At 40.0% G+C, this 26,702-nt stretch overlaps 1 long non-coding RNA gene across 2 annotated transcripts; it reads right to left on the bottom strand.

Moving 5' to 3' along the window:
• LOC109632285 (uncharacterized) lies at positions 1-26,702 on the bottom strand. 2 transcript variants are annotated; one of them, XR_011239456.1, is made up of 4 exons: positions 26,402-26,702; positions 26,054-26,130; positions 10,663-10,794; positions 1-249 (listed from the first exon to the last, which is right to left on the bottom strand). It is a non-coding gene; the product is annotated as an uncharacterized lncRNA (long non-coding RNA). The 2 variants fall into 2 exon arrangements; XR_002202906.2 differs by lacking the exon at positions 10,663-10,794 and having other exon boundaries at positions 26,402-26,697.

Genomic DNA, 26,702 nt, shown 5'->3' with positions numbered 1-26,702 from the left:
TTACACCTCCCTGCCAGTCATGACCAGACATGAGACAAAGAAAACAGCTCATCTGATCCAGTATCTGTGTCAACGCCGGTTTAATGTTTGTGTTCTCTTCACAGCTAAATGTTAAACAAAAAGTTTATTCTCGCTCCGCAGAAAGCAGTAAACATCTGAAAAAGAAAAAGAAAGTGGAAAACAACCAGTGTTGAGACAGAGTGTTAAAAATACTCCCGTGCCCTCGCTCAGCTGCAGTCAGATGGAGATCTGGAGAGAGGAGACACAGGAAGAAGTCAGAGGACCTGAAATAGCCTCCTGAAATAGCCTGGAGCATCCAGGGAAAGAGACCTGCCTCCGCCTGCTGTTAATTCCCCTCTGTCCTTGAATGTGTGTGCGGTCATGTGAGAGTGTATAGAAATAGGTGTTTGTGTGTGTGTGTGTGTGTGTGTGTTTACCCTCCCACAACCGCTCCAGCATCCATTTTTTCTTTCCCCTCCCTCTCTCCTGATTCGATCTAAATAAAAGCCACCCTGTTAAATTGAAGTGTCAGGGTGCGAATCCAAAATGTGTTTAAGTGAAACAGGATTTTTTTATGAGTAAACATTTAATTCCTGCACATTCTCACTCATGTTTATTCATTTATGACGCAGCGATGAAGTAATGTTTCGTTTTGGTTGCTTGCACTATTCATTAGCCTGTGTATTGCCCGAGGTGTAGCCACTTATAATGGTTGTGGAGCTGTGTTGGCAGCTATGTTATTGACAGAACCATATGGATTTAATTTCATATTCATCAGAGAAAAAGGATCCGCGAGACCGTGTCTTTGTGTGGCAGTGAGACAAATTAGGCTTTTCATGAGAGAAAGAGAAAGAAAGCAAGTGCGTGTGTGTGAGTGCGTGTGTGTGCACCTTAGATCTCAATTCCCTCCTATCTATTTTGGGGGGGAATTGTCTTTGAGACAGTGCCATTTCTGGATGCCATCATCACTCAAGCGGCCCAAGGTCTCGGCCGTGAGATGTTGCCATACATCAAGGTATTGCTGATCAATATTGATTGATCTGCACAACTTGAGGGAATATCAGTGCCCATCTCTGCCTCGCACAGCGCTCTGTTTATGTAATTAATATGGAAGACGAGTGGTAAGTCAGCCATAACTTTTTAACCTTGCAGAGAGCCCCAATAAATCACGAGCGGGGACATCAGGTGAATTGAGTTCGCAGGTGACTGCGGCCCTGCTCCGAGCTGCATGTGTGGGAGAAAACGAACATCTCCCCCAGTACACTGGTTGTAAATAAAGGGCAGCATCTACATGGGTCACCTGATGGCCTAGCTACAACATTCACTTTGCCACCTTTGTTCAAAGCTGCAGCTCGGATGTGTTTTCCTGCAGGCATTCGGTGTGTGAAGGAATCTGATGAAGGTTCTTTTTGGTTTGAGGTTTTGGCAAAAATCTGTTTTTCGTCCTCCAACTTCAACAAACCCTTTGAAACTGCTCTTAAAGGATAATAACGGCTATTTTCAAAGTATGTTTTTATTTTAAGGTCAATTTTATGAGAATTTAGTTTGGAGTCACACAATGTTCTCCCACATAACCCAGAAATATGCAAACCAAGTCCTTTTCAACTGATCTGCAGTAACACCTGTGTCTGATTCTTCAGTCTGAAAATTGTGATTTCATCAAATCTTTCATATTATATCCATGGATGTAAAATAATTTGCTTCCAATGTGTGAAGTAGCAACAAAAAGTCACTTCTGCTTTATTTCTAACATATGACAGTTCTTTATTATGATGGTATATTTGTGATAACTATGAATTGTGTTTACCAAGCAGAATGAGTCTTTAAAATAACATCAGGAGGAGGTTGTGTTTTCATCTGTTTGTTTGTTGGCTTATCGGCAGCATTCATGCAAAACTACTGAACCGGTTTCCATCACATGTTGTGGAGGGGTGGGACATGACCTTGAGAAGAGCTCATCACATTTTAGTGTTGATCAGAATCAGAGGGCAGATCTTGTTTTCTCACTTTGACATTGTTAGATAGGGCGTAGGTTAATATCTTAGAGAATAATTCATGACTGGTTTTTATGAGTATGTGCAATTTAGTGCAGATTCAAATAAATATGAATGTAATGAATTTACATGTGCTTTTAAAAGGCGACAGTTGGGTTCTGTTTATTTTTACAAATATGAATATATTAATTACTCATTCAATATATAATATCTTATAATCTTTGATTGTTTTCGTCAACTTGTTTCCCTCCTATTCATGTTGTGTGTAATTACTGATCCGGGTGTTGAGCTGCAGCATAAAATTCTACTTTGTACAAATTACATACATATTGGGTCAGGACTAAGAGATAACCTTTATCTGTTTTAATGAAAGGAAAAAAAATACTACAAAACAGACGTTCTAACTGAGCAATAAATGCAGTCGTTGCATTTTGTATTGCTGCTCAGGCTATAGTTATTGCTCTAGTTAGCTTAGCATATCTAAGAAGCAGCCACCTCTTTTTATTTTTCTAATGAAATTTATGTAAATGAGTGCAAGCTACTTTTAAAGCATATATAAATGTAAAATGAAAATAACTAACCCAGAGATGCTTTAAATGTGTCACTAAGGACACAAGTAAAAAGAATATTATTATTGTTATTATATATACATGATTTCAAATTAATATATGGTATTTGTATGGTAACCAAATGATCTTAAGTTAATTTTCTTGAACACACTTGTGAGAAAAGATCAGAAAGTGAAAGACCATAGTTTGTTGATACTGCTCTCTAGAGTTAGTCTGTGAAGGCAGAGTGCATGAATAAATAAACGTACTCTGTTCAATTGAACTGAATTATGGGTAATGCTTTGATCCAGTGTTTTTGAAGCTTGACCCAGTCTATGACCAAACGTTAAGAAAACTGAAGCCTCTGCAGCCTCCTAATAAGAAGCATCCTTTCTTTAAATGCACCTTTTATTACTCCCACAACCTTATAGTGTACTGTATATGGGGCTTTTTGTACATTGGCAGATGACTGTCAAATGTGATCAAACCACACCCACACTGTTTTTTAATCTTAATAAAAAGGATGTTTTCTCTCCAACACCTTTCTTTGATTTTGACTTCAACAGAAAAATATTTTGGTTTTCAAACCAACTTTTCAGAGACTTTATAGGAGTGCAATTTATTCCTGAATATGCCATCTTAAACTAACGTTAAAAGTGATTTGCATTTTCTCCCTCAGGAGCGTTGTGAGCCTGTGTTTGTGATGGTAATGTTACCTGTTTTATCAGGGTCAAGAGATGAGATCTGGCTCTCGTGTTCTCCTGCAGTCGGGATGATAATTAGCCATATTTCCCCGCTTCTCTAATGCAAAGCAATGATACTTAAAATGAACAGATTCTGTCTGATATAATTCCAGCAGCACCTGTTCAGCTGCTGAATCAGCCCATTTCCAGCAATCAGTACTTCTGTTTGCATTTCACACTAATTCCATCACATACACATCACAGAGTGCAACTCAATCTGCTTTTAATCATTGTCTTCAGTGAATGTTTTTTTGAAAACATTTTTTAATTGCAGAGATGCTACACATGTAGTCATTATTCCTCTGCGCTTGCAAAATTGATGCATAATTGTAAACTTCATTTAGGCTGCAGAGTCCACTGATAATTGCATCTGTTGGTAAAGTCGTCCTAGGGAGAGTAAATAAATTACTTTCTCTTTTTTCTAAATGTTTCTACGTGCCACTTTTTATGCTTGAACATTTTAGGTCAGTATAATATTTGGACCAACATCATGCAAATGTGGTGCTTTTTATTTGCCAGTGGTTACTCATGTATTAAATCCACACTAGCTGAGCTTAACCACCAGGAACGAGAGGCACGGTGAGTTCCCTACACCCTGGGTGTTGCCACAGGCTGAAAACAAGCCACTACACCTTGCTGTTGGAGGTTGTTGGGGCTTTGTGGAGAGTGGAGACATTGCCTGCAGATATTGCTCAGGGCCGGAAAGAGCATCGATTTTATTCTGTATTTATCCCTTAAACGATCCTGGTATTAAATGGTAGTCAAACATACAAGTGTATAGCAAGGGAGTGTGTATTAGTAAAGAAACCCTTAAGCCTCGATGGGCAGCACAGCAGCCAAAATTGGACCTGTGCTAATATTTATCAATTAGTTAATAACGTGTAGAAAAAAAACTCAAGATATAACTAAACATAGTATACATACTATAACAAGTACAGTGAATTAATGTTGATTATATTTATATTTTGTAATGTATTATTCCCTAAAGTTAGCTTTTTGCAAATGAAAAAATAAATCATCAGGGTGAAATTCTCACTCTCGTGTGGAGGCATGTTGGGAGTGAATGAGAGAGGAGAGTGTGTGTGTGTGTGTGTGTGTACGTGCGCATAGGGATGATGAGGTGAAGTTTATGCATTCCGTTGTGTATGGATGCGAGTCATTGCCATAATAATAGGAGTCACATCTGCAACTGAATACCAAATGTTGATATTTTATCACTACTAAATACCGTTTGATTTCATCTCTGCACTTCATCCATGGGTCTGATTATGTGGCTTGTAATGTAGCGGTTAGCAGCCTCGTCCATCGCCAGCAGCTTCATGACTCTGGTTATCCAGGATCACCGGTGATTGAGTGAGGCAGGTATCTCAAACAGAGACCTCAGGACAACAGACATTGATACGGAGGTTGGCTGCCGGCCAAGTCAGACAAACTTGTTTATTCTCACCCAAGACAAACTCTGAAATAACGGACTTAAACACAACACTTAACAGGCTGCCAACAATACTGTTATGTGAGAGGTGTTGGGGTAAGAGAGTGTTAGCGTTCACCTCAAACCCACACCAGTCCAATTTCTGTCTGCCTCTTTACCCTGAGTTGTCTCTTTTTCATTTCTAGTTTCTTGCAGGTATGCCATTATGCTTAATAAAATCATGGCTGCCTTCACCTGACTGAGTGTACTAGCTAAACACTCAGAGTGAATATAAAGATGGATGACACATTTCCACTTCCTCCCACTATCTAAAATAGAGCCAAAATATCCCAGATACAAATGCTGCCATCTTGCATCGATGACGTCATGATAGTGGGGTTAAGCCGTGGTATTAAGCCGTGGTATTAAGGTATTAATCACAATTCAATCTCAGTTGTCAATCAATCAAACAATGAAAGTGTTATTTGTACAGCTCATATAATAACAATTTGTCTCATATGTCTTAACAAGGTGTGACATCCTCTGTCCTTAACACTCAACAAGAGTAAGGAAAGTTTTAGTATAAGTTTTTATATCAAAAGAGTATTAAAACCCAACAAGAACTACGTTAACTGAGAAAAATGTATGTGACGTGTATTTGACTTTTTACTTTTGTACGTGTCCCATCTACTAAAATGGAGGAGGCAAGGTTTATGACCTACACTGCAGCTGGCCACCAGGAGGCGATTGAGCTGTCATGTCATCCACCCTTCTAGATGCGCTATGTTACATACACACGTCCAGGGTGGTGCACATTTCTCTTTTGTTTCTTTTATGGTACAAAGCTTACGCCAATACAAGCTGCCTCCACTTGACTGAGTGTATGAGTTAATACACAGACAGCTATGAGTCAAATGTCCCTCCTTCATTCATCACCTGGTCCAACGAGGCAGTAACACATGTTACAAAACCACTCTCTGGTATATAGAGTTGTGTAATACTCGACTTCACTCTCCCAGTAAAATTAAACTACATACCAAAGTGTAAAAAAACATTCCACATCCTGTAGTTTGTATGTAGTACACCCCTGTGATATTAAAGAATAAGAGTCAGCTCTCTTAATGTTATCTAATAATGTAGTGAAAACAACAATAACTTGAGACTGGGCCGTTTGGTTGACAATATTTTTTTACAAAACCAATAAAGCCAATAAGCTCTCACTACATGTTCATATTATTACAAAACAAAAGGGTTATATAGTTTTTCTAGAGGGCAGGCTACAATTGTCATAGAAACAATGTAAATGTAATATATAGCATGACATGATAGTGTGTAGCAATGGCGTCTCTGAAAGTTGTTGCTGATCTGGAAATTGCCAGAAAAAAAAGTCCGTCCTGTGTACTTGTAAGGCATTGAATCTATTTGGCCTGAGTTCTCTTAAAGCTGTTCTCTAAAAGTGCCCCTATCAGATATATTTACATATTTAAGTCAAGTATTGTGAAGAATATTAGTGGTTTTGCTTTAAGTCAGGAAAGCAATAGGACAATAAACAACTGTCTGGAACATGAACATCTACAAGGATATCTTTCAGAAATCAATATAAAACCCACCGGACCATGGATCAACCACTTGGCTTATTGCACTTCAATATGAAGATCCCCTTGTCCACTAGCTAGCACAATAAACACAGCATTATTTGCATTATTCATAGATTTTCTCCTGCCACTGTGTAACAGTCTGTTGTGTTCTCACTGGGCTTAGAAACAAAGAAACCAAAAATAGTCTCAATGTTTCTCCACCATCAAAGTATAAAACACTTTGGAAGCCATATACAGACATTTAGGTTTACAGGAGCTGATAATAAAAAATGTACAACATTGTTGTACATCTTCACGAGATGATATATCATGTTAGATGCAGGTAGATGCTCAAAACCCCAGCCTCACACTATGAAAGATAATGTGTAACTTTGTAATACTGTATTTTCTTCCTACTGGTTCAAATGCAGCAAGTTGGCCTAACCCATTTCAGTTTCTAAATAGAGATTTTGATTATCAGCCATAATACTGTATTTTAAGTGAGGAGATTGTAAAACATTGTTATATGCTCCTGTAGAAGCCACAGGTCTGTTTGATATCAACTGTGTTTTAAGAAAAACCTGTTTAATTTACAATGTCAAGGAGCAAAACTAGACTACCCACAATCCTTAGGTGTAACAGCTTCATCTCTGATTAGTGGAGCTCACTGAAAATGATTGCCACAACCAAAACAATCATGTCGGCTACGACAATGGAACCATGGCTACTCTTTTTGACATGCTGCGATTTTTAGAGATGAGGAAAACAGTCCGAAGGTGAAACTCACAACAAGGACACACAGTTTCTTTATTTATAAAATCATTATTCTTGTACCTTCACTTTTTCCAATGTAATTCTTTGCTCTGGATCAAATATTTGATGGTCATGTTTCATCTCGTAGCTGGTTGATCTGGTTTCAGGCTTAAAACTTTTTTTATAAGGATTTTGAGAAACGTCAATGCAGAAAATAAATGAGAAATTTACTTCCGGAACCAGAGACGTTCTAAAAGTGGGCGGTAACTGTTATGCTGTATGTTTGATCAGATTATCAACTCAAGTCTGTTTCTCTGCAGAATATAAACTCCTGCTAGGTTATTGTGTAGAATAATAGGAGGATTTGCATCAGCAAAGAGACATGACAAAAAAGGGAAAAAAATCCCTAGAATAAGCAAATCAACATCAAGGCATTTGCAAGAAATCAATGCGGCACCCACTCGGCTGCTGGCGAACCAATGAGCTCGTCGAGCTATAATATGAAGTTCCCTGTGTCCTGCAGCCACTAGAGTACATCCAAGACACTATTTGCATTTATGGATTTTCTCCCAGCACCGTGTATCTGTGTGTCATGCTTTTGCTAGGGGGAAATGGGATCTCTATTCATAGTCTTTATCCATTTCACCTCCACCAGCCTTGACCGAGGGCCTTTGGAAAGGGTCCCACTCACACAGGAGCGATTGAGTATGAGTAGGCAAGACTGTCAGATCGGGACAGGGCACGCAGGCACTTGTTCATGACTTTGCGGACACAATGAATTCAAGAGGTGATAATGGTGGGGGGCAGGTAATGCAATCCAATACAACACTATTGAAAATTCAGTCTCTGAAATTACCAAAGACCTAAATCAATACATCTCTGACACAGTCCCAGCAAAAATGCAAAACGTTTAGATTCTATAAAGGTAACTTTACATTAATTTACTGTGAAGTGCGACTGACTCCGAATATCAATTTAAATATTATATCAATACGATGATTAAAACATTTTTTCGGCTGTAAAGCTGCCTGACAGCTGGGTAGGATGATGCAGTACTGACATACTAATTATTTCACTGTATGATAAGTATAAAAATACAGAATGAACTTATTTTATCACACTGTTATTAAACTGTGGGCACGGATAACAGATCAAAACATTGAGTCTTGGCCTAAGAGCTTTGGAACTAGGGTTGCTCATGTAACCACAAAGAACTGAAAATTGAACTTACTTAAATTTAATGTTATTCAGTAAGAGTTCACATAAAATGACTAAAAATAGGTTAAGTTAAAACAGTCATTACAAACTTTAGAGAAGTTGAAAACTGAACTATTTATTGAAGTAAAGGGGTTTAAAATGAGATGGCATTGAATAAGCAGATCAAATATTCCTAAAAGTTGCAATAAAATGCAATAAAACTCTACCTACTCAGGATATGTGCACTTGGTTTTAAAGTATTAGACCAAGAAATAACTTAAGGAAATGTAACATCAAAAACATCATCCTCTAGAGGAACATCTGTAACACTGGGTGAATGTCATATTTTCTCTGTTGAGCTACTTATCACTCATCCTTCACCTCGGCAGCACTTCAAAACAAGCAGTTGTCAAAGTAGTAACAAGATATTACATGGTGGTAGACAGTTCATTCAAACTGTTTTTAGGTCATAAGTGTAAAGAGCATATAATAAAGCAGGAACGGGGAAACGCAGTCCAGGTTCATTTTGCAGTTATTTTCCTCCAGAATCTCTTAAACTTTAGAAATGACAGAATTAGTCATCCTCTACCTGATAATGCTTTTACTCAGAAGTAAACAGTCAGAGTTTGTTCCATCATATTGAATAGGTGTGCCTGTTGACTGGTTATAATAGCCCCTTCCCAGCATTAAATGTCTGATGGATGCAACCTATGTGAATAGATAAACGTAGAAAAGATAGTTTGAACTTTTGTGGGGGTGCAGATTCGAAAGGTGTGGAAGAAGCTGTAATTTCATGCAATTATTCGGCACAGGTGAGTGTCTCCAGCAGCATTAGGAGAGGTGGAAGAAAGTGCCCTTGACCAAATTGGTGTCAGGTTTTAATTTGACTCTGCAGCACACTTTACTCTGAAGTGCATTTGTGACGAATTGCAGAGTGCAGCATTTGGAATCCATCAATGATCTGCTACTATAGGTGCTTTTCTCCTTTTGGTTTAAACCCTGCTCACATAGGGGAAACTTGTCTGTGGATAGTGTGTGTGTGGGTGTGCATGTGTGTGCGAGAGAGAGTGTTATATGGAGGGGCAAGGCGGTTCTCGTCAATGCAAATCACTCCCTGCCTGCCATCTAGCTCCAGCTGGCGTGATGCTCTGGCATATTGGCAAGTGAGGCGGGTGGGTCGATAAGGATTTTAACCGCATCTTAAAATGGGTAATGGTGGCCTTTATGTGTGTCATTGTCACTTACCCAAAAGTCACGGCTCTTAAGCGCCATCATCCATCACCTGCCTGCCTGCCACATGCCTCTTTCTGCCTAACTGATTCACTTAAGCTCTGTTTGTTTGTTTGCTCTCAAAGTCACTTTCATTTATGATCGAGCGGGGCTACAATTGCATGCGAAGCCGTACTGTGCAGGGACAGACAGACAGACGGACAGACAGGGGTGGTTAGCTTGCTCTAAAATTGCTCAGCCACACTAAAGCCTGTCATATTGGATATTCCTCTTATGTGAAGCTATTTCTGCACATTTTCGTCTTGACAAAAAGGTGAAATCCTGTTTTGTCTGTGTGAGATAGTTGGGTTCAATCTCAATGTGCTCAATTCCTCCCTTTCTTAAAAGTTACTCTGCAGTGAATTTGAGTTTATGAAAAGGGCCTCGACCAGACCACTTCCCTGAGTACATCAACTGTAACATGAAAAAGTAATTTAACAGCTAAGGGATATAAGTTAGCACCGGAGTGAGTCAGAGCCACTTGCTGTAGTGCTAAGGGCAGTTTTTACTAAGAGTATTTAAAGATATGTTAATAGCTGTGGACATATGAGGAGATGTTTGCAAGTTAGAATTGTAAAGGGAAATGGTAATGAAATAATTGCTGTTGATTCTTGATTATTGTCGGTGCCAAACAGCTGCCCTATGGAGTTTCTAACCGAGAGTGTGGGCTTTCATTTTGACAGCTTACATTGCTGTTTGTAGATTTACTGTATTCTTTGTGCCAGAGTGATTTCAATTGGCCTTGGGTATTAGCTGAGTTATAAAACAATAACATGGACAGTGTTGATTATGAAAGTATGACATGTTACTTGGCGGCTGTGGCTGAGGGGTAGTGCGGTCGTCCTCCAACCAGAAGGTCAGCAGTTCAATCCCCAATCTTCCTGTCTACATGCCAAAGTGTCCTTGGGCAAGATGCTGAACCCCAAAGTGCCCCCCAAAAGGTGCTGCTAATGTATTTGGATTGAAATAGATAGGAATGGTTAGGGTTAGGCCTGTTGGTCTGGAAGGAGTTAGGCTGAAGTGTTGGGCTAAGTGATAATATCAGACAGTAGAAATGAGCATTTAGCAGACCCAGATAGATTATAGGTTAGCCAGGTCAATCTGTGTGTGTGTGTGTGTGTGTGTGTGTGTGTGTGTGTGTGTGTGTGTGATGGGGATCTAAAGACTTACAGATCAGGGTTGGGTTGAATGGACCATGTGTGTGAATGTGGTTGTTTTCTTAGCTGGTCCTGTGATGGGCTGTGGACCTTTCCAGGGTGTAACCCACCTCTTGCCCTGGGATTGGCTCCAGCCCCATGTGACCTTTAAAGGATAAGTATTATAGAGTATAGTATTTTTTTCTGATAAATGAAAAAAGATAAGTGACTTCTTATGAGAAGATTTACAGCAGCTCTCTACAGCCCTGGGGGGGGGTGATGCATAATAAAGCTAAATTTGGTAAATCGTGCTGCTGAACATTGTCATTAACATGTTGTGCACTGGTAACTCCTGCTATTCAATGTGCAGCGCCAGTCCATTCATTCCAAGCCCGTAACAGAGGACGACATCATTATTTGGAGAAGTGAGGCATTTTCTGAGCCCTAGCCCGAATGAGAAGGAGATCTAAGCAGAACATGTGTTGGGCAGCTGCACATTGTCATTCAAACCAAGGCCTATAAAAAATAGTTAGCATGAAACATTCCTCATTAAAGCTTCATTCCCAGTGTACCAGGAGGAGGTTGGCAGAGCTGTTTCATAGTCGTATGTTTACAAAGCGTTGGCAAGCGTCCCACTCATTTCTCTGGCTAACTGGTGAAGATGTCGGGTTGCCCCGAGCAACTGTGAGAAGCTGTGGAAAATAGCTGGCAGAATGAAGCCAGAGAAGAAATGCTCATTCCGCTGAACTATGTTGTCATGGTTAATTAAAAACCCACTTCATATTTGTTTTTCCTCGCTGCTCCGTGTCCGACCCTCTCGTCATGAAGACGCCATGCAAATGAGCACAGGACATGCAGCTGCCTTTCTCTTTAGTTTCACTGATGAGCGTGATTAGCTGGCTTCACTTTCAGAATTTCAGTCAGTGCTATGCTCACAGAGAGGAGAGGCCCAAATCAAAGTCCTGGCCTTCGTTTGCGGTCCGAATGTTGCGAGTTCAGTGTGCTTTGAAAAGAGCACACTGAACTCGAACACAAAGAAAGGCCTCGCACAAACACCAGCCAGTGATTTTCAGGATATTAACAGCTTGGCAAACATTGTCTGATTCAATTGTTTCTGAGCCAGTGTGAAGTGGAGGGAAAAGAAAAGGGAAATAAGAGGGAAACAGAGGCATCACATTTGAACAGTGGAGGACGCAGTCACCTCATGTCCAACCTGCCGGAGGAAAGGACTTCATTGAGTATTTTGTTTTCATCTAAGGCAGAACACCATAAGAATCACTTGGCGAATGTGAGTGTACGTGCATGTGTGTGTGAGATGGAGAATATCTGTGTGTGTGTCCATACTTGTTACAAGGCACTCTCATTTACATATAAAACACTGGGCTCTCAGGAGGTAAGTGGACTTTAACAGTGAGATAGCTCTGCTATTTATTGCTTTTCATGCTGCAGTGAATACCTGAGAGCCGCCACTTCTCAAACGTGGCATTGAAATCTATATACAAATGACCAGCAGCCATCACCGCTCTCCGGTAAGTGCCTGTGCAGTCTCCAAGAAAGCCAGGGGGCTGTTAGACACTCAATTCACCAATATCTGCTTCTTTGTTACTACACACAGGTGACGGGAGGCTTTACAGTATGTTAATGTTGTAAATGACAAGCCTCAAACATTTGTTCACTCAAACTTCCCCCCAAAGTTGCAGAAAACTTCTAAATTCAACAAATCTATGTGATTTGATTTGTATTTTCCCCAAACTATTGACGGGGCAGCCCACCCACACAATAAACTAATGCGACATTGTCAGCCTGTCAACAAAAAAAAAAAAAAACAGTCAGTTTGCATTTTCAGAATGATGATACAATCCATCAATGTCAGGCTAATCTCCATTGGAAATTATATTACAAACCCCAGAATAAACTTGTGTTTTTGTCTGGTCCAGTCAGCAGCACGGAAGATTTATAGCTAAGTCATTATTCTAAACATAATCTTAGTTCTGCTGCGTGATTTAGTCGTGATTTATTGTCATTGCATTTACTTGTAAGCCTCGGCAGGGACTGGCAGAAAAGGACAGCGTAATATGCTAACAGCCATAGTAGTGCTGATATGAAAATACAGCTGGGTGAGGAGGCTGTGAGCTCTGCAGCGATGTCATCTCAGCCTGCAGCTGCAGGCCCTGTCATCAGCCATGAGCTTGACGACGCTGATTACATGGAAACATTTACATCATCCCATAGAAAACCGTGATGATGATGCCACTGACTTAATCACCCCTCTCATGTCATCATTCATATCACCATTAGCATTTTTTTTTTTAAGTTTAATTAGTTTGCTCTTTCAAACTTATACCAACATCATCATCAGGACTTACACGACCTGTGGAAAATTGACCAAATATACATCCATTCCTACACAGAAGAGGTCCAATCTGAGAGGAACCCGAGCACAGTAAAGTACAGGATAGTAAGAATTTAACAAAAACGCAGTCAACCAGAACTGACCCTCATATCAAGAGAAGAATAACGAATGACAGACTGACTAGCAGATGCGGTCGAAAAGATGAGAAACACATGTAGGCAAATAATGAGCCTCCTTGGATGTTATAATACACAATTAGACAGAATATAAATGGAACTTAATTCAACTCAGGTCCTGGGTTGCGTCTCAATCACAAAGACCACGGTGGGATGTTGAAAACCTCAGTGATTGTAGCTAAAATAATAGCAAAATTATATTAGCTATGCTAGTCCAGTAAGGTTTGCCAGACAATTAAACATCCTCTACTAGCTATTCAATATTCAGATTCTTTCTTGAAAATAATTCAAAATGCACTGTATAAAAAACAAACAAATATTTACAGTTAGGGTTTTAACTGTATACAATAAAATTTATATATTTACAGTTTTACCTTTGTAAAATAAGATGTTTGACCATATAAAATACAAATATGCATTAACAGTCTTAACTGCATTTACAGGTTTACAGTTGGTGTTTTAACTATTAAATGAAAATATATATTAACAGTTGTGTTTTTGTCTGGTCCAGTCAGCAGCACGGAAGATTCTAACTGTATTTACAGGTTTACAGTTTGTTTAAATGAAAACATTCATTAAACACATATAGTTACAGTTGCAGACTGAACAGCTCTGTGATGGGATGTGTTCTTCAGTATGTTGGCTGCTCTGTTGAATCCCAAATTGCCACTGATGTGTCACCGCTGTGTGATTATGTGTGAGTGTCTGTGAACTGCTGCATGTATAGCACAAGTGCTGTATATGGCCTGTAGTGTAAAGCACTTTAAGTGGTCGATAGGACAAGATAAGCACATAAAATACATTTGACACTGGTATATCAGCAAAGTGGAAGATTTATTTTCTGGAAATGTATGTGAATTATTATTTATCATATATTCATCAGTTATAAAAAACATACGAAAGCTTGTAATACAAAAACATTTATCTATCTATCAATCTGTCATTTAAGACCTTGTTTTTCATGCAATTATTTGCTAGTTATCAATATTTGTGGAACCAGTTTTCAGTCAATGTAAGTTTTAAGATATTGATCAATATTGCAGCTTTTAAGGACAAAGGTCATCACAGTGATGTATGAATTGTTGAGATCACAATGAGGCTACACATTAGCTCAGCTTTGGATTGCTGTGACACGTGTATCAATTAAAAAAAAATAAAAATGTTAATTTTCCCGATAATCAGTCCTTTCATAATTTTTGGTCTGTAAATAGCTTTAAGGAGAATAAAGCTAACCCTAATACAATCTTTTGGCTAGCTGATCTTTTAACCTGCACTAGCCTACACAATAATATGCTTGTGCACCAATACTTTCAGTTTCTACCACTTCATCTTAACATTTTCTCTTCTTTTTGCTCCTTCTATATTTGAAGTGTTTTCCTTAATTGTCCTTCAAGGCCTCTGTATTCATTTCCACAGTTTACACAACATCTCCTGTAGCACAGTGCCTCTTGCGAAGGCAAAGCAGATCATTGCTTTCATAAGAGCAGCAGATAGATGGAAATCACCCTGGAGACTGAAGGGGTGCGATGAAAAGCCTTGAGGCCAGCTCTCCTTATTAAAGCTGGGGACTATGGTGGCCATTGACTGAGGTGGAGTCACTCATCCAGATTAGCCTTTAGCCTTGGAAGAATACATCCTGTACCTTTGACTAGTTATTGCTTCCTGCTATACAGATCATACATCTATGCTATTGATTGGCCTTGCCTGCCCCACAGCTCTAATTGTGGTGCAGGCTTGCATTTCACCGACAGTAATAGGTTACACTGAAGAATAAAGATGCAGTCGCTGGGTATTGATCAGGAGCAATCCACACCTCTAGCAAAATTAACGAGACAATGCATATGGATCGATACTGCTTTCCCCTCACTTGGCAAAAGATTTTTTTCCCCCTCCCCTTCTCCTTTAATCCAAGCAAAAGTGCTCTCATCATTAAAGTTCACCATGGAGCATCAACTGTAAAACTGCCAGGAATCCTTTTATGGATTAGGAGGTATAGTTCATTTAAATTGTTTTTAAATGTAACCAAGGCGCACGCTTTAACCAGGAATGTGTTCGTACTGTAATCGAATAAGCAGGGATCACTTATCGGCCAATAAGAGGAAAGGGACTCACGCTACATCCTGTCCTCATTTGCAGATGAGTCGGAAATAGAACGTTATGTATGTGAGATTCAGGATTACAGAAGATTAATGACCTAATAATGTCACTGTGTATATTGTGACTATCGTCGCCATGAAACCCACAGAAACTCATCCCGTTTGTTAAAACATGAGACCGACCAACATGGACGTTACAACAGACGAAAATCGATTCCTGATTCACCATAATTAGCGCGCCTGAGAGACTGATTGTAACAATATGAATGTGGTTTTGGCAAGTGTCTGACTATGTGTGTGACTTTGTGTGGAGAGATCATTATGGAGGGGGTTCTTAGAAGCTACAGGGCAAAGGAAAGTGCTCACACATGTAATTACTCATCCTAGACGCAGGGCCCTCCCATGGCGAGACCCAGCGCAGGGGTTTTGGGTGTCAAGCATCCTGCTGCCTGTTTTCTCTCTGCGTGCTTACCAACAGAAAGGAATCGTTTCATCACTGTCCTCGTTAATCTCACACACACACACACGCACACACACACACAGGGGTTGACCACTTCACTCAGCAGTCCTCTTTTCTAACACTCAGGAGTGCAGGTTCCTTTTAAGAGAGAGGTGATGGAAGGTGAACTTTCCACAGCAGCTAATTAAGGCAGTTAGGAATAGTTTAAAAAAAAAAAGAAAGAAAAAGGCTTTGTGTGTGTAGGGTTGGGTTAGAAAGTATAAAAATTAAGTTTTGCTCATTTTGAGCAGCACTGCCCCAAATGCTTTAAAAAAGAAAATGAAATCTTTTTAAATGTAGATATGGCAAATATTCAATCTACAATTAAATTTTAGTGAAGGCCAACTATAGTTTGTTCGGCCAATATTGGCACATCACAGGTGTATTGGCGTTGGAATAAATGTCGTCATATGTGCTGATAAGAAATCTATAGAATATTTAACGAACCCTAAAGCAGAAACATGTCTACACTGACAAGATACATTCTGCAATGCCTTTAAGTGTATTTTAACAACAAAATAAACTTTACAAAGACCTGGTTACACCAACAATTAAAACAAAAAAAAAACCTCAGTAAACAAAGCAATTGTTGGATTGAGTTCATCGACAGTGCTGACGATTAGAGAAACAGAGAGTTGGAGAGGCCAAAACAGAGGAAGCTGGACACAGTTATCTTACACCCAGAGTCTCTGCGGGGGCCCGGCAGCTTGAGGTAATTAATGAGGAGGTTCACTTCGTTCTGTCTGGAACATCTTTTTAGAACAAAGGCTTTTTATATATTTTTTTTTTTCCTCAGGTGTGGTGTAATGACTAAGTGGCCTTAATTTGAGCAGTGACAGCAGTGGTCATGAGTGTAGTAGGGACATTAGTATTGAGATAAGAAGCCTTAACACTCAAGAGCATAACTGCCTCCTGCGTTCATGGTCACAATTTGTTCTGGCTGCTTCTTGTGTGTCTGCTCTGTGGCGAGTTGTGTGTAAAACCTTTTTTTAGATCTAACCTGCACACGCAAGCAATTTGCATCTTTATCTTTTGGGTATTTTATCTCCTCTCCTGTGTTTTGTCACTATGCAAATACACAGATTCAAACCAAGAAAAGAGAATCCAATTACGATTGCAATGAAGAGCAGGGGGGAAAAAAAGACCCTGAAACATAACCACTATTTTTACAACTGTACATTGGTTTTTTTGGAGGCTAGTCTCTGGAGTCACTGAGACAGCAAACAGTTGACTGACAAACCTTTGTATTGATATATGTGGTATACCCCCGCCCCCAAAAGTGTGTTAATTTAACTTTATGAACTGACACTAGTTTTCTTTGATTTCCAGGCCCCATATAATATTTCCCAGTACTCAGTCTCAGTTATGTTTTACTGTGTTCTACCTCTCTAATCTCAAATTTTCCATCGTCTATACTTACTCATCTTATATCTGTATCTTCAATATCCCCATCAGCGCATTCTCGCGACAGCTTTTTAGTAGTCTATATATCTATCTATCTATAAATGTAGGTGACTGCTGAATTATTCAATTTTTCATGAGTTATGAAGTAACACGGTAGCAGCACTCAGGTGGAACAGTCAGACCTGTGTGGTCTCTGGGGGAAACTTCCGCCCACACCTCAGCCACGACCTGTATGTCGAACTGTAAAACTGTCTTCGCTGCTGCTGAACTGTATTTTGCAGATGAGGAGTCGTTCCCTTCTCACCCTCTTTGGGCATTTCTGTCAAAGATTTAATACAAGTGGCCACTGTTTAGGCTTCACACTTCATTTGCAAATTTCATTTATTGCACAATCCTTGGTCTAGTGTTTATAATATTTTGATATTTTGTATTGTTGGCTATTTTTTAAATTTATGCTTGCGCATAACACACACCTCAGCAATTTCCTTGTATGCGTAGACCTACTTGGCAGTAAACTGTGGGATGGGCTGGCACTCACAGGTTTGAGATTCTTGTTTTGTCTCTCAGGGAGCTTACTAAAGTTTTAAGTTTGTTAACTTTGCACAGAGCTTTATTTGGGCTCCTGCACATATAACAGCTGAAGTAAATGTTGTATATCAAGTGAGAGTTAAAAGTTACAGAGCTGCACTTATTTGGTGTATACAACCGTGAAAAGCTTTTTTATTCTTTTGTTAAACCCTGATGGTTTTGCACTTAAATGTTGTATTTCTCTTTGAGTGAAGGTTATGTTTAAATTAAGGGTCTAAGTCGGAGTCACAGAGGAAGCTGTTCGCTTTAAATACAGTTGAATATTGCTGTAATTTGCACATTATTCATGTTGTTACCCTGATTGACCTGTTAGATTGGTTTTCTATCTAATGCAACATTCTACTACAGACATGTGAGATTGTTACATATTCTGAAAAAGTTGGATGTATGTTTTTTTTTTGTATTTTACTACAGAACCAACCCAGTAAAATATATACCCCATGTTTTTTTTAACCCATCGTGTCTATTAAAGTTGTTCCAGAGGGGTGTGTGAGCACCCAGCTCCCTGACCTCCTAGGCGCATACATTGAGGAGGAAAAATAGTCAGAGACAAGGTGGTGTTATCAATAGAGCTGACATTTGTGGTTACACCTTTCAAGTACTCAGGGGATATCAGTTTTCTGTCCGCTGATCCTCTCCTCCCTCTCTGTCACACATACAGTATATATATATAAGCATACAGCCTCCACTCTGATTCACTCCATCTCTCTTGCTTTGTGTACGTCTCTGACAGGGAACAGTAATCTGAAACCATTATTTACTCGTCTCCCAACATGCACTTTTGATGTGTATCTGCAAAGAGAGAGGGCCAGCTCGATTAATTAGGAGCATGGCACCCTTAAAAAGGATCCGCAGGGAGAGCCAGTGGTGCTCGCTGCTCTCTCAACCTGCCCACCGTGTCCTCCCACGGTGCTGGTGATTAATGGTGTCAGCCATATCAGGGGGGCCCTTATCAGACATGGACGCTCCCACCAAACAAAGCTAGGGTTAGAAGCTCGCTGTTTAACTGATGAAGTGGGACTGATGGCGGGGGGGGGGGCAAGAGTTGCTGTGAATGCTAATGACCTGTGGCGTTGACTGTTCGGTGAGCTGCGGGGAACATTAACTCCCTGCCTCCCCAGTTTGAAGTGATCTTTAAGTGTGATGTGTATGATCACACAGCATTTCACGCTCCAGAGTTTCCCCCGTAATACCCAGGGATGGAACAAGAACCCAAACCCTTACCTCAAGTAAAAGCAGTAATGCAACAATCCTAAAATGCCCCATTACAAGTGAAAGCCCCACATTCACAATCTTGCTCAAGTTATGACTAGAAATAGCAAAATACACTTCAAGTATAAAGTAGTATTGAGGAATATTATCACTGATGTTTATGTAGTTGGGGGTTTACAAAAGACTTGAGTCCCAAAACCTTCATAAATGCATCTTTCAGCTTGTTTTTCATTTAAATGGGAGGTGTAACAAAAGGTTCCACAGATGAGTGTCTGTATATTTAAAGCATGAAAGACTAAGGCTAAACATGGAAGAAGAAGAATTTTAGTTTGAAGGTCAAAATATTTTTACTGTACAAGCACATTTTTTTCAGTTCCACACACAAAGAGGCTGGTGGCATCTCAAACATTGCTAGTCACTTAAATAGTGTGCTGAACAGTATGTTAGAGACTGGAGCATACGTCACGAGGCAAGTTGCCGCTAACAAGATATCAGCAAAAATTCAATAAACTTGAATTTCACTCAGTAGAGCGAGTACCTTCGTCAAAAGATCCCTAATGAATCCAGTTTCAAATTCACTTGATCCACATATTTACTTTAAACTGCACAAACTTATAAATATCAATCCTCTAAAACATGTCTGATCTTTTGGACTATTCTCTGTCAAAATAATGAAAATGTTGAAAAACGTTAAAGTGAAAAAAATAATTTGGATCCGCACTTGAATTGAATGGGTTCTTTCCCGACCAACACTGCATCCTTCCAACAAGTTTTGTTATAATCCGTCCAGTTGTTTTTGCATAATCATGCGAACCAACACACAAGACATAATGTTGTCTCAGTTAAGGCCCTAATCATCACATTTTTTGAGTCAATTGATCGGCACATACATTTCCTATACAGAGCATGAAAGGTGGGGACATTGAGAACCACAGAAATGTGATTTGCACTTGTCCATCATTATCTGCCACCTGAAGCCTTTTCAGTTTCGCATTAATACAGCGGCTCCACAAGTACAGTCGAGTGTAGTCTCTAAAAAGGCCATCTCATCATCATGTGTACACACAGGAAAATTGTGTGTCTCATGCATACTATTTACAGCACTGATACTGTACAAAATTCAGAAGATCGACTGGTAAACAAAATCTAGTCGGAAGCATTAGAGTAAAACTGAAATGTTTTTAAATTTGTTTATGTAGATATCAATTTTAGATGCTAAATTTTAAAATCAGTGAAATAACAATTGAGGACAAGGTGTGCTTATCTTTGTCACAGATTTAAAAAAAAAAAGAAGAGAATAATTGTAACTAAGTAGAACTGTAGGCTACTTGAGGATAACACTGGATTTAATTCACTTAGTTACATTTGCAAAAGGTAGTCTAGTTTAATGGACTGTGCTCGTGTGGTTACGTACTGAACCATTAACGCAGGTTTTCAAGTTAGGCGCCAAGGTTACGTTGTTTAATGGGACACTCTGAATTAATGATCTTATCAGATCGTACGGGAGCACGGAGATCAATAAAACAATCTCTGTCTCTAATCAGACTCCAATCTTTGTCACAAGTTATGTGAGTTATGTGCTGGTTATGAGATATCTGCTGTGATATGCTCACTTTCAACTTTATCATCTACGTGCATCGCATATTCTGAAAAGGAGCTCGGTGAGACCTTGCATGTGCAATATATCAGGCCTATCTGTCCCCAGCTGAGAAAGAGAGGGAAAGAGAAAGAGAAAGATTGGATCTCCTTTTTTTGAAGATCTGCCACTACAAAGGCGGTATCTCTCCTCCGTCCTCAGATGCTATCTCGTATGGGACAGAAATAGAATACTGTACGAGATACTTTCATCAAGCTGTGGGGGACATCTAACGAAGCAGCGTGCAGTAATGATTGTTCCAGCAGAAAAGACGCTCTTGAAACACATTAAACACTAATTTCCCCATTAAATATGAGAATCATCAGTGTAAATGTCACTACCCCCCAAATCTTTGATTGTGTTCAGCTCATATTGTGCATGTGAAAGGCTGCTATTATGGCAATAAGCAATTATAATCTTTTTCACCATTTGATTTTCTAATGAGATCGATGTAAATCTACTTTATATGATTTGCGGGGCAACAAAATCCACTCAACTTCAATAGGTTAAACAAAGCAACAAATGAATATCATTCCTCAGGGGAGCTCAGGGTAAACAACCTTCAGGAATAAATTATATTCATGTTGCCTACATGAAATAGGACATAGGGGACAAACACCCACAGAGAGGGTTTATTGGTTTACCTTGTTCACTGCACCTTATTGGCTGGAGGCTAATGCAAAGAGTCTGGAAAATTAATACTCAATGACTGTCATTCATTAGGTATTCCTCTGTCAGGGGGGAAGGTGCAGTGTTTAATTTGGAGATTTGATTTTTAACTTATGACAAACGGGCAGGGAGTTGACGTCGTTTCTGTGTAACTGTGATCAAGTTATTAGATTGATTAAAAAGGAATTCATGGTGCACAGAGAATGAATCCTAAAATGTTTTACTCTCCTGAATCTGGAGGGGCTGTATGTGAAAACGCAAACGACCAATTGAGCCAATACAGCAGGAGATCTGCGAGAGTTACCCATCAGCTGAAGGCTCCACAAAATTTGAGTCTGGACCTTATTGTGCCAATATTTTCTTGAGTTCATGTCAGAAAACGGCTCCAGTGTCCCAGTTTTTCCTCTAACATTACTCAAAATGCTGAATGAAATATTTCTACAACTACTGGATGAACTGCCATGAAATAGTCCAATTTATTATGTAACACTTTTCCATTTTAATCAACCCCTTGTAATTTAGGGTTCATGACATTGCCCATGGAAACTTTGGCATGTGGACTGGAAAAGCAGGGGATCAAACCACTTACCATCTGGTTAGTGGACAACCCATTTTACCTCCTGAGCCACAGCTGCCCTAAATGTTTGTGTTTCAACAGACTAGCTAAAGCAGTCACTTTCCTGGGGCCCCAAGCTGGCAGGGGACCCACGTGAACAGCTGATCCTCAATCATTTTGTGAGAACCCCCTTAAAATTCTATGTTTGCAGATGTACAGTAAAGTGCAACAACATCATAGAGATGCACTAACAAGGCCCCATGCCAATTGCTTTCTGCCAAAAGCTTTGGGATTTTAGAAGTTTGTTTGTAGACTAGAAAGTCTATCATTTATCATGGGTTTCATGGGAATCCCGTTTGCCTGGGGCCCCCAAAGTCCCTTGAAACGCTCCTGGCCACAGCTGCTCCCAATATGATTCCCCTCAGGATGAACTATGATCCCTTCACCTTTTGTTTGGCACAATCTCATCACACTTCCAGTTTGTCCAGTGATTTGGTTTATGAACAATAATGATATTCTTTACCTTTGTATTGCTTTGTGTTTAGTGCTAATTAACATAACGTTAGCATGCCTACATGCATATCGCCTGAAAGCATGTTGTCATGGTCATGTTAGCATCATTGCACTCATATAGTGCCTCACAGATCTGAGGAAGATGGCTGTGGGCTCTTGTTTTCACTCTGCTGCCTCGGTCTTTCTCGCTTGTGTGAGATAAAGGATAGTCTTATGGAACATGCAAATCATATGGTTCAATTAGAGCAAACTCTTTGAAACACAGCAGCAGAAAGCCTGTGTGCAGAGAAGACTATTTCTCTGTTGCTGTGTTTTAGTCACATCCTGGGTGCCGTGCGAAAACAATAGTATTCATTTGTTGCTCACTGTCGGTTCTATGTTGATCCTGTTTGCAGTTTGACTCAACACTGGCTGCCTGTGGGTGGATCTGTGGATGGTACGTGAATCCAGTTTCACCCACTGTGGAGTTCCTCTTCCCTTCATTTGCCATGAAATTTAAGAAGACTATGAGGCACCCTCCACCAAGTGTGGCTTCTTCTTCCCTTTTAGCATCTTCTTCTCCATCTTGCTCATTCATCCTGTGAGCCAGAGAGGTCCGCGAGACTCATTAGCGCCCGCCTCTTTGTTTCATGCCGTGTTTCCCCAAAGGCATTACTAGCACCATTAGCCCAGGCAGCAGTGAGATTTCAAACTGCCTGGGCAGATAGATGCCTTCCAAATCAAAGTGTGCTCCTCTTTAATTAGCATTTTTCAAACATCAATATATTTTCTCCCAGCCTCCCAGGACCACAACTCTGTCGAATTAATTATTAACAACCCCACTGTCTTCCTCTTTCATTTTTCTTCCACCTCCTCTTCTTCCTTTGAAAGCAGCCCTGGTTTCGAAGTTTTTGCCTGCAGTTGGATGCGAATGCAACGTGGACCTTCAGTGACAGCTCTCTCCTGCAGGGGAGGGTGTAATACCACACGTTTGTACATAAAGTGATAAATTTGGGTCCAAACCAAGAATAAAGCAGCATTAATGCCCAAAGCTTGTGCGCATGAGGCTTTGTTGTCCGCAGGGCAAGTTTAATTATGTTTACATTCCCTTCTCCCTTAATTCATTGTCTGATGTCAGATCTTGGTGTTCAATTTGCAAAAGTAAGGCAGATGCAGAATCACCTGATAAAAAAAATGGGATGACTCCTCTTCAGAATTCGCCCCGGTGGAGAACAGAGGGTACTATCTCTCTCTATCTGTCATAAAAAGGAAGAAAAAGTGAGGCCACAGACTTGAAAAGGCAGGGGATTGAATTGGAGGCACAATATGGTTGAGGAGATAAAGCTGAAAACGAGGGAGATAACCCCTTTCCTCCTCTGGCCTCAGCTAGCCACTGTGACAGAGCTAAGGTGGGAATAACCAAGGCCATCAGCGCTCTCCATGGCAACCACTCAAATTTCTGCTGAAATACAGCACATCCTTATTCAATCCCATAAATCTACCCTACCCACTGAAAGTATAGGTTATCTGCTCAGCATCTGAATACTGGTTAGTATAATGGTCCATTATGAAACAAATGGCTGCTTTGAAACGTGCACTGAAGTCCAGATATTCTCCTGAAAATTCCTCAAAGGGGCTGTTTTTGAAAAATGTCTGAGTCCATTGCTGCAGACATTCTCCAGAGTTCCTCCAGCCAGGCCCCTGGTGAAATGTCGGGAGAATGTCCGAGTGAACCGATGTGAGAATACAGCAGGGTGATGTTCAGAGACTCCAGTGAGCGAATGGGCTTTTTGATCACATTTCCAACACCCAATGAATAAATAATAAATAGGGAAAAAAAATAAAGAGTACATATCACTGGATGAAAAAGAGGAGCCATACCCGTAAAAGATGATGTGCTGCAAACAAAGACATGCGATTTCTGCAGTGGAATTTATACATTATGCCTCCTGCATGCTCAACCTAAATGCCACCCCTCACCGATGCCACAGACAATTTCCCGTTGTTGGAAACACATCTGATTTGGACAATGTCCTATATGAAAGACGCAGTCTGGGAAATTCCTGGACCCCGTGGAGTTCATGTCTGGAAACAGCTAAATCGGTTAGACTCAGTGGTTCTGTCGTTGTACATCTGTGGTGATAGCGACCAATGTTATGATTCATATGGTTGTCTTCGTACCAGCTCTTAAAAAAACCCCAAGTTAAACAGTTTCTTAACGTGGCTGTGAAATCAGGATTTTACAGCTGTTTAAATGGCGGAGTCTTAAGTAAGCTCTGTGCTGACAAGTCAACTCACTTAGGGCAAACTGAAAGAGATGAGAAATAATTGGATGAGAAATTAAAGCTAACCAAGAAACATGCCGCCTAAGTGCTTGTGCTTTGTTGTCTGTCAACTGAGTTTCCATTTTCACAAACATCAAAAACATTTTTTGATGAATAAATCTCAACATTTCTCCAAAGGAAGAATTTATTTATTTTCTTCAAACCCCCACATGCACACAGCACTAGTATATACTCCACTTTTCATATCACTAATCATTCAGACACACACACACACACACACACACACACACACACACTTCAATGCAGATTATTGTTTCTTGCCAAAGGACACTTCTGCAAGAGATCGTGCTACCAACCTTCTAGTTAGCAACCACACTTTCTGCATGTGCTAGATGGGAAATGACGTAACATTGCACTCTCCAGGTGTTTACACTGATTAACATCTATATTGTCGGTGAGAGATTAGCCACAGAAAGCACTTAATCAAGCAATCAAGTGCTTCAATAAAACTGCTGTCATTTTTTATTTGATCCAATGTGATACCATCTGCACTCAGCTCCCCCCTCTGGCGTCTCTGTGCAGTTCAGCGCCACATCTGCAAACAGCTCGTGCACGGCTGCCTTAATGTCGCTGATATCACAGACCCCTCAAAATCAGGTCTGATTTTTGGAGGAGAGGAAGATGACAAAGCCGCAGTAACAAAGTGAAGTGGCTCAAAGGGGAAAAAACAGTGACTGTTGAAGAGCTGTGTAGTTGTGTGAGTGTGCAGCTAATCTACAGAGGAGGTCTAGAGCTGCTGGTATCACAGAGGATCTAAAAGACAATGACAGCACTTTCATTTTAAAACACGTGACCAGGAAAATAAAGTGCTGGACAAATGATCATATGAAATCTGTTGAACACATGCAGCACGACTGTCTGATGTCAAGTAGATAATAGTCCACGGATTTTACACAGGGTCACTTGACTCGTAGTTACTCTTTGAAAACATTTGTATTATGTGTTTCGTGTGATTTCAGCTTGGGCCTGGAGACACAATTTTACAAATGGAGTTATTTAACTCTGCTCTCAGGTTACAGGAAGTAAAATTCAGAATATCATCATGACCTCAACTACTTTGATTATTTTCACAAATCCCGCTCCCTGCAAATAAACAAACTTTATGGAGGGTAAATATTAAATCACTGGAGGATTCCTCTAAACTCCATCAGAGTCTAACATCTGCTGATGAAGATCATGCAGTATTGAATGAAAGCTCCAGATTAACTCCTGAATCATTTTCTAAGATCATGAACACACTTTAAACCACTGGGATTGTTTGCATTATATTTAAAGCACTGGGGGCTTTAGAAAATAGAAGTTTGGAAATGCTGCTGGCTCTTTTAGTTTGAAAACTTCTGAGCTGTGTTTAAGTCTGGACAAGCAGAAGATATTTGGACACGATGATAAAGACACTTACATCTGCCTGCTGATTGAGTCTTATTGGTCCAGATGCATCCTTCTCAGATCCATCGGGTTCCTATCACATGACTCCCTCTGGAAGAAAAAAATAAAATAGCATCAGCCCCTGCTACCAATGTAGAATTTCAGTCACTGATAGGTTTACGGTTGGAATACAGTTGCTAGTGTCAGAATTGTGGGGTGCGGGTGGACCCAAAAATACAGAAGCAAAGTAAAATAACAAAAAGTGTCCTTTAATTAAGGCATTAAGGTACTAAGACAAAAAAACTAAAAATAAATAGTAAATAAATTGGTTGCACTTACATGTAGCACTTAGTTTAGCTATTTTGAAGCAAATTGTACTTACTTGATTCTTGTTGTTCTGGGTTTGTTCCCTCATGGTTGATGCACTTATTGAAAGTTGCTTTGGATAAAAGCGTCAGCTAAATGAAATGGAATCTAAAAAGGCACTGGAAACTAGAAACGACTGCAAAAAAGGCTAAACTGAAAAAAACATTTGAAAACACTAGGACACTGGAAACATGAAGCAGACACTGGCAACAACACAGAGGAAAACCACGTCGAGGACAGGTGAAAGACAACAACAAACTGACAAAGACAAGTGGACACACAGACGTGTATACACAGGGGAGGCAGGGTTGATTGAG

This window comes from Paralichthys olivaceus, chromosome 19, assembly GCF_024713975.1.
Source record: "Paralichthys olivaceus isolate ysfri-2021 chromosome 19, ASM2471397v2, whole genome shotgun sequence".
In the NCBI taxonomy this organism is placed as follows: Eukaryota; Metazoa; Chordata; class Actinopteri; order Pleuronectiformes; family Paralichthyidae; genus Paralichthys; species Paralichthys olivaceus.
This window is presented reverse-complemented; position numbering and strand designations above follow the sequence as displayed.